The sequence below is a fragment of the Channa argus genome, chromosome 1 (genome assembly GCF_033026475.1).
Source record: "Channa argus isolate prfri chromosome 1, Channa argus male v1.0, whole genome shotgun sequence".
Classification (NCBI taxonomy): domain Eukaryota; kingdom Metazoa; phylum Chordata; class Actinopteri; order Anabantiformes; family Channidae; genus Channa; species Channa argus.
The window spans coordinates 3,345,866-3,353,721 of record NC_090197.1 but is presented as its reverse complement, the minus strand read 5'-3'; the positions used below and the strand labels follow the sequence as shown (position 1 = coordinate 3,353,721).

The 7,856-nt window shown below is 39.3% G+C and overlaps 1 long non-coding RNA gene across 1 annotated transcript; it reads left to right on the top strand.

The window, feature by feature from the left end:
* Positions 1–3,614: 3,614 nt before the first annotated feature.
* On the top strand, positions 3,615–7,021 carry LOC137100286 (uncharacterized). The gene is made up of 4 exons (XR_010910881.1): positions 3,615–3,818; positions 4,249–4,391; positions 5,210–5,328; positions 6,456–7,021. It is a non-coding gene; the product is annotated as an uncharacterized lncRNA (long non-coding RNA).
* Positions 7,022–7,856: the final 835 nt, after the last annotated feature.

Sequence of the window (7,856 nt, the reverse complement as noted above, 5' to 3'; positions counted from 1 at the left end):
GCAGCACATCACTGTTCTCTCTGTATCTATATCCTACATGTACAGTTTGTAGGAAACAGCTGCAAAATGTGTGTTCAGTTAGTTGGATGCTCCTCTGCTGACTACATGTAAACTAACACAGGTTTCTGTAGAAAACTCATTTTCAGGGGTTTTGTTGCTGAATGTGTTCAGTTTTTGGCTTCAGTCCTACTGGTCACAGTTTAACATTTATTCAGTTGTCAGATCTGTAGAAGCATCAGCTCTGGTAAAGAGTTTTACCACAGACTGGAACAAACACACAACAGGAAGAAGTATGAGGTGTAAAGTGACTGTTCAGTTGTACAGTTCTGTGGTCAACTGCAACACGAACATGATAATCTGTCAGATCACTGATCTCTAGTGTTGCTGTGACATTTTGAACAGATGCCACCACAACCACAGACCTGAACCACGATGCTTGTGGGTAAACCACCATGATTAAAGCTGATGATCAGTAACAACTAGCTTCCATGTTGTTTTGTCTCTGTAGGACCACAGACTCAGAATCATCCTCCAGTCCACACAAAGTCTTTCAGAGGAGCTGCTCTGTGTCTAGCAGTGCTGTGTCTTCTGATGGCAGCTGGGATCATCATCCTGTCCACATATAGTAAGATAAACTGCTCTGATTGGTTGTTGAAGTAATTTATTGAGCGAAATGTAAAGCATTCACTAACTTACACAGGTTAACACACTCAAATACACAAAATAATAATAATAATAAAAACACACAACAGGAGAATTTACTGGAAATGCTGAGTCTCTCATTTCAGTCCAGTTGGTAAAAACTGCTGCATGTCTGAAGGACAATGAGGACCTTTTCCTCCACCACATGTTGCTTTACTGCTCTGCTGCAGCAACATGACCTATGGACACCTGAGTCATCAAACGTTCACACCAAATTCCTAAAATACACAGTGTCTGAAATATGACTAATATTCACTGTAAAAAGAACCAGAAATGACACATTCACCCGTTCGTCTTTACTGTTTATGACCAAGAAATATTCTCATGAATGATGGGAGGTGGAAGCTTCTTAGAGTTAAAATACACAGAATATCATCTTTATTAATCAGTGCTGAGGGAGGATTTTGAACTATGGAGCTTCTTTTTATCTAATTATCTTCATCTGTTTGGTGAGAAGTTTATTATGCTATGACAATAATGTCATTTTTGTGATTAACTGTGCATCTGAAGCTGTTTAAAATAAATTTCAAATTCCATCATGAAGCCTAATTTAGGTGTAATTTCATGAAGCATCTTTGAAAAGCTCATTATACCCTACTGACATCAAGTGTGTAAATTATTTGCAGCAAACAGCACCAATTTGAAGGTAAAGCACCAGGTAATGTTGCTGACATCACTGGCAGTTTAACTGTCATTGATCTGCACCTACGTGTAGATCAATTATAAGTTTGTAGAAATGTATTTGATTTCAGATGTTACCCACCTTTAAATTTCACCTTCAATTGGTAAAAGAAGAAAAAAGTTTGAATACCTGGGATTCATAACCAGTACAATGGTACAACACCGTTGGCCTCCATGTTGGAGCTCATTTCCATCTGCTGTAGTGCTTTTTGTCAGTACTCAGTCTCAAGCACTGAAACTTTGATATCACATGGAGCATCACTACTGTTCACCTGATCACATCCTAGCAAAGGAATCTGAACAGGTGCCATTGGGGCATCGAGGTGTTTCATTCACTCACATACAGATAGTTCACAGTGATCTGTCCTGTCATTCTTACAAACTATGAGATGGTTTAATAGTATGTGTGTGTGTGCAACAGCTCCAAACTAACTGAGTGGGATAAATAAAGCTGTATTTTATTGTATTGGTCAGAGTAGGTCCAGTTCTCTCCTTCATGACCTTTGTGAGCCGTTGCACCACTTGCTCTGTCCATGTTTTAAGCTGTAAGTTTTACATTTATTTAAAACTTATAATTCTGTTCAAAGTTCAAACTGCAACAACAGCTCACACATCACATTTCCTGTCAGAAACACTTCTTGTTTTTATTTAGTTTGATCTGAGACAGGAAGTCAGCTTTTTACACCTATAATTATATGCTAATGATATGCAGACACACAGTTCTACTAATGAACCTTATATCTTAGTACGATGACCAGGAAACATTTAAAAATATGTGTTTCTCAATATTTTTGAAAGTTTTCCAGATAAAATTCAGAAATAGTCATTCAATTATATTTACAACACACAAAAATAAAGATTTATATCAAACACAAATGTATTTAAATTGTCAGCGGTTGTGGTTTGTCCTGCTGCTACTTCCTTGATGCTCTCTGTTCAAAGCTGCCTGACTCAGACACAAACAGACAGTGAAGACTGGTCACAAAGAAGTTCACTTAGTTTTTAGCTCTTTAGTTCATCAACATGTCGACAGAAATTCAATCTGAGTCTGATCTGAGGGTGAAATATATCAGAGGCGAGAGAGAGAACATGGAGGTGGAGATGATGGAGGATGGAGATCAGGATAAGTTTGAGTTACAACAAACTGGTGAGTTTGAGTAATTATGTTCACTATTATTGTGGGAACTCAAATAACTTTTACAGCTTCAGTCTCACTGTTAAAGAACAAAGTCCCTGTAACAGTTGGTGATGTCATTATCTTGTCATCAGGAGTCATTTAATACAGCAGGAGTTTAAAAATCTTTGTTAACCAAACAGATGGAGGTAATTAAAGTAGAAACCCTCCATACTGTAGTTCATTAAAGTCCCTTAAGAAAGTTGAATAAAACACCTCTGTGTATTTTGTGTCTGTAGAACCACACAGTGAGAAGAAGCTTCCAGCTGTGAGAAACAGCACTTTCAGAGTTTTTACAGTGTCTCTGGAAGTTCTGTATCTTCTGATTCTGGCTTGGATCATCACACGCTGTGAGGACTTTTATTCCATAATGTTGAAGGTTTATTTTAACACTATACCAACTTTGTCTCTTCTCTAACTTTGATGTTAGAAAATGTTAGAAAAAAGGTGCTAATTTGTAGGAAACACATTTATCTCTAAGCACCAACCATTTTCAGCTTCATTCATTCACACCATTATGTCCCTGGTCTAGGGGAACCTAGGCAGAGGACGATTTGCCAAGAAAAAGCAGCAAGACTAAGTGTCCAAAAACCAAATGATAGCAATTCATTAACTGCAGATGTGAGCAGTGTCCAAAACAACAAATTAAAAGCTCCAACAAAAACCCTACGTTACCAAACCAAACCAATACACAAAGAAAAGACAGAATGTATAAGCTAAACCCCAAACAGGAGAACAATACGTTAAATAAAAGGGCTTCTCACACCTACTGAGGCTACTTGGTGCTAAACATTTACACTGAATTATATACATCACCTATTTACACACTTATCATTCATCTGTGGACAACACACAAATCACAAGTCTTTCTCACAGTCAGTAACAGAATGCTGGGTCGGTTGGAAATGGCAGAGGTGAAGAGACAGAGGACTGCTGACATCTGGACAGATGAACAATGTAGCACCATCTTATCCAATCAGGTGGCAGCAATTAATTCAAACAGACCAATCCATGGACACCACCTGTAGCTCATCCCTTAGACAAACAGACACACCACTCACACACACACAAAAAGAGACTTCAATATGCTGTATTTAAAACACAATGATTTCATGGTTTTGATCTGTTTGGATTTGGTTTTTCCCTGCAGATATTTTAGTGACTTTGGAGAAAAATGATTTGGAGAAGAATCTCAACAACCTGAGTCACAGATACCATCAGTCACAGGATCTCATCAAGCAGCTCCAGGACAAAATGGCAGGTAATATTTTGAAATCATTAGCAAAAAACATTATACACAAGATTCAGCTTCATGTTACGTTGAGACATGACAGGATTCATATTGTTGTAATGTTGTTTTTAAGACACGTCAGTCACCAACAGTCAGTTACAGGATGAAATAAAGCAGCTGAAAGACAAAATTCAAGATGAGAAAACTTTTTCCATGATATGACTTAAATGTGCCTTTATGTTCAGTTAGAGTTGTTTCATTTTGTTGAACATTGTTCTATGTGGATATTTCTGTTGCAGGTCATCACTTAAAAATCTGAGTTTTAACTTCTTAATCTGCTGCTTTTCTCTTTCAGCTTCAGTTTAGAAAGATCTTATTTTACACAGTGACACTACAGATCATCATCATTCTGATACTGAATGACATGAAATCTGTCTTTAAACATTTGTTTGCCATTAAGGGAAGTTGTGTCCTGAAGGATGGAAGAGATTTGGATGCAGTTGTTACTTTAAATCCACTAAGCAGAAAAGTTGGTATGAGAGCAAAAAAGACTGTGAGAACAGAGGATCAGATCTGGTGATTATCAACAGCAAAGAGGAACAGGTGTGTGTGTGTGTGTGTGGGTGTGTGTGGGTGTGTGTGTGTGGGAATGTGGGTGTGTGTGGGAATGTGGGTGTGTGTGTGTGTGGGAATGTGGGTGTGTGTGTGTGTGGGAATTTGGGTGTGTGTGTGTGACTGGGAATGTGGGTGTGTGTGTGTGACTGGGAATGTGTGTGTGTGTGTGTGTGACTGGGAATGTGTGTGTGTGTGTGTGTGACTGGGAATGTGTGTGTGTGTGTGTGTGTGACTGGGAATGTGTGTGTGTGTGTGTGACTGGGAATGTGTGTGTGTGTGTGACTGGGAATGTGTGTGTGTGTGTGACTGGGAATGTGTGTGTGTGTGTGTGTGACTGGGAATGTGTGTGTGTGACTGGGAATGTGTGTGTGTGTGTGTGACTGGGAATGTGTGTGTGTGTGACTGGGAATGTGTGTGTGTGTGTGTGACTGGGAATGTGTGTGTGTGACTGGGAATGTGTGTGTGTGACTGGGAATGTGTGTGTGTGTGTGTGACTGGGAATGTGTGTGTGTGTGTGTGACTGGGAATGTGTGTGTGTGACTGGGAATGTGTGTGTGTGACTGGGAATGTGTGTGTGTGACTGGGAATGTGTGTGTGTGACTGGGAATGTGTGACTGGGAATGTGTGTGTGTGTGTGTGTGACTGGGAATGTGTGTGTGTGTGTGTGATCTTTGATGGATCTGTTCCTTGTGTTTCTGACCTGCTGTCAGTCTGGATCTTCATTTATTTATTTTCCTGCTCAAAATTTGTCTAAATGTCTTTACAACTGAAACACAATTAAGTGTTTGTCTCTTGTCATTTATTAGAAAATTGTCAGTGAGCTCAGTAAGAATGCAGAGTCCTGGATTGGTCTGTGGACAAAACAGCCAGACTCAGGGGAAACCAATCAATGGAAATGGGTGGATGGATCAACACTGACACAAGAGTGAGAAAGGTTTTGTTTCTACTACACTTTCATTGATGTTATTGTTAGAAACTAACACCTGTGTTAAAAGATAAAAACATGTTCACATATCTAATATCAGTTTTAGTTGTTTGAATGAACAACTGCTGTACAAACCTCTGTAACACATCAACCTCTAGTTCCCTGAAACAAGGTGCAGCCTGAATGCAGGCCACAGCTCACAGGGTGAAGGAGTTATGGACATATCCAACAATCTTTTCTGCAATTTCAGTGATAGTTGGAGCATGAAGGGTGCAGCCAGGCCCTACGTGGTGACAGGTGGAATACATCAGTGTTAGCAGGAATGCAGTATGAGCATGATGCTAATAGAAATCTCCATAAATATGCTTACAGAGATCAACACCCATGATGCAGCTCGAGACTCACTGTGAGGACAGTTGTATTACTCCATAGAATTATAGCTTCAGAATCTGGGAATAGAATCTTTCCTGTTGCAGTTACTGCACCTGGATACAGGGTGATTCTGTGACTGTCTACACACCAATTATACTGCATCTAGCTACAACAGGGGGTCTGAGTAGGTTTGATCTCAAATGCTGAGTTAATCCAAAATTGTTGTGCAGCATCTAATCAGCATAAACACGTGAAGCTGCACCTGTCCTCCCTCAACAACAGAATGAAGTTCTGCCAAAGAAAAACTGCATAACAGCTGCATTTGAATGAACGCTGGCATTGCACTTGCAGGAAAAGAGACCAAATCATTTTCCTCAGAGACAAAGCTGAAAGTGATGTGAGGAAACCTGTTGACAAAGTGAAAAGTCTAACAGACAGTGACTGGGCTCAGAGAGAGAAACACTACTGAACATGTGCAGTGGCTTTAAAAAGCAGGAATCAGAGCAGGAAGACACTAAATGCTGCTGGAGTCTGAGCAGAGTCACTAACTTTGATTGGAATGAATGGAGGAGATCTCAGAGTCCTGGATCCAGGTTTCAGTTCACATCTGGGATCCTTGTGGTGTCAGCAAATCCCCTACATAGTTACTAAAATGACACTATTTCAAATCATTAAAATGAGATTTAGGTTCATTTGAAAGTGAAAATAATCATGAATTTATCAAAGTCAAAAACAAGGTTTGATTTTTTTCACAGCTTCTGGGCGACAGGAGAACCACAATACAGTGGGTATTCATCTGCAGCATACTGTGATCAACACGGAAGATGGAGAAGAGAATATTTGTATAATTCTAAAAACTGGATCTGTGAGAAGAAGATTTCCTGCTTCCTCTGATGACAGAGAGGTGTGTAGTGTTTGGATGAAGCTGTTTGTCAAACTCTGAAATGTTCTTCCTGATCCTCAGAGTCATCTCACATTTGTTGACTTGTTCATTCTGTGTCACATGTTCAATCCTCTTTATTCCATAGATATTGTCCCTCTGTGCTCTATGGTGCAGACAGAGTAGTGGGGTTGGAAGTCGTCCACACAACAACTACATGTGGACTTACTAACTCTGTAGTCCCACTAAACTGCTGCAGTCACAGGAAACTGCAGCTTCACTTTGTCTTTACTTGGTTTATTAATGAGTGTGTTGCATCTAAAACGGATGTAACTCTTTATTACTGACACATCTGGAGTCAGCAGCTTATTTTGAAAAATTTTAGGAAATTTGAACTCATGCTTCATTGAAATGCAATGTATAATAAAAGCAACAACTGAATCCAGTTTTCTGATGTTGATCTTTATTATGTATTGAACAATCTACTTGATAAATCTGACAGAATAACATGGAATATTTTTTAAACATTTGTTTTCACAGATTTAAAGTGACATTTAATACCACATATAATAACTATTCTGTTGTTGACAAGAAAAAATGAAAAGAAATTGGCCCTTTGGAATCAATCTGCAGTCAGCAGATGAATTAAGATCACAATTAGTTATTGTTTATAGATAACAGTTGGGTGAAAGTGATAATGGAAGATAAGAACTAAACCAGCAGGTTCAGAAACAAGTTCACAATTTTCATGACAAAAACAAAAGGCAGGTTGTAAGAAATGTACAATAAATATTCTTAGTTATTTAGAGAAAAATGCAACATTACTACTGACCCCCTACTGGCCATATTCTTGCTTGTGTGTGTGTGTGTGCACACACTTGCATTTCTTACTTGGTGAGGCCCAGTGGCAAGGAGCACACCAACAGTGTAGGGCCCAGACTTTTGGGCCCCACAAAGATTTCATTAAAAAGCAGCTTAGGAGCCTCCCCTGATGTTGCTCTTGCTTTTTTCATTTGGCCCACAAGGTCAGAAAAGTGTGTGTGAAATGTTTCTTGATTTCTGCCAACTAGTGCTAGAGGCTTAGTATTACTAAATATACACACTTCCAGAAGTGTGTGACATTTTAACCAATCAGAGTACAGCCTAATGATAAGAAGGCATTTGATAGGCCACTTCACCGTCACAGACACCAATTTGGGATGTAACCATGTTTCCTCAGACCAGAGATGGTTGTGCCATTTTCCAGTATGAAAACTTCTTCATGACAGCAACAGGC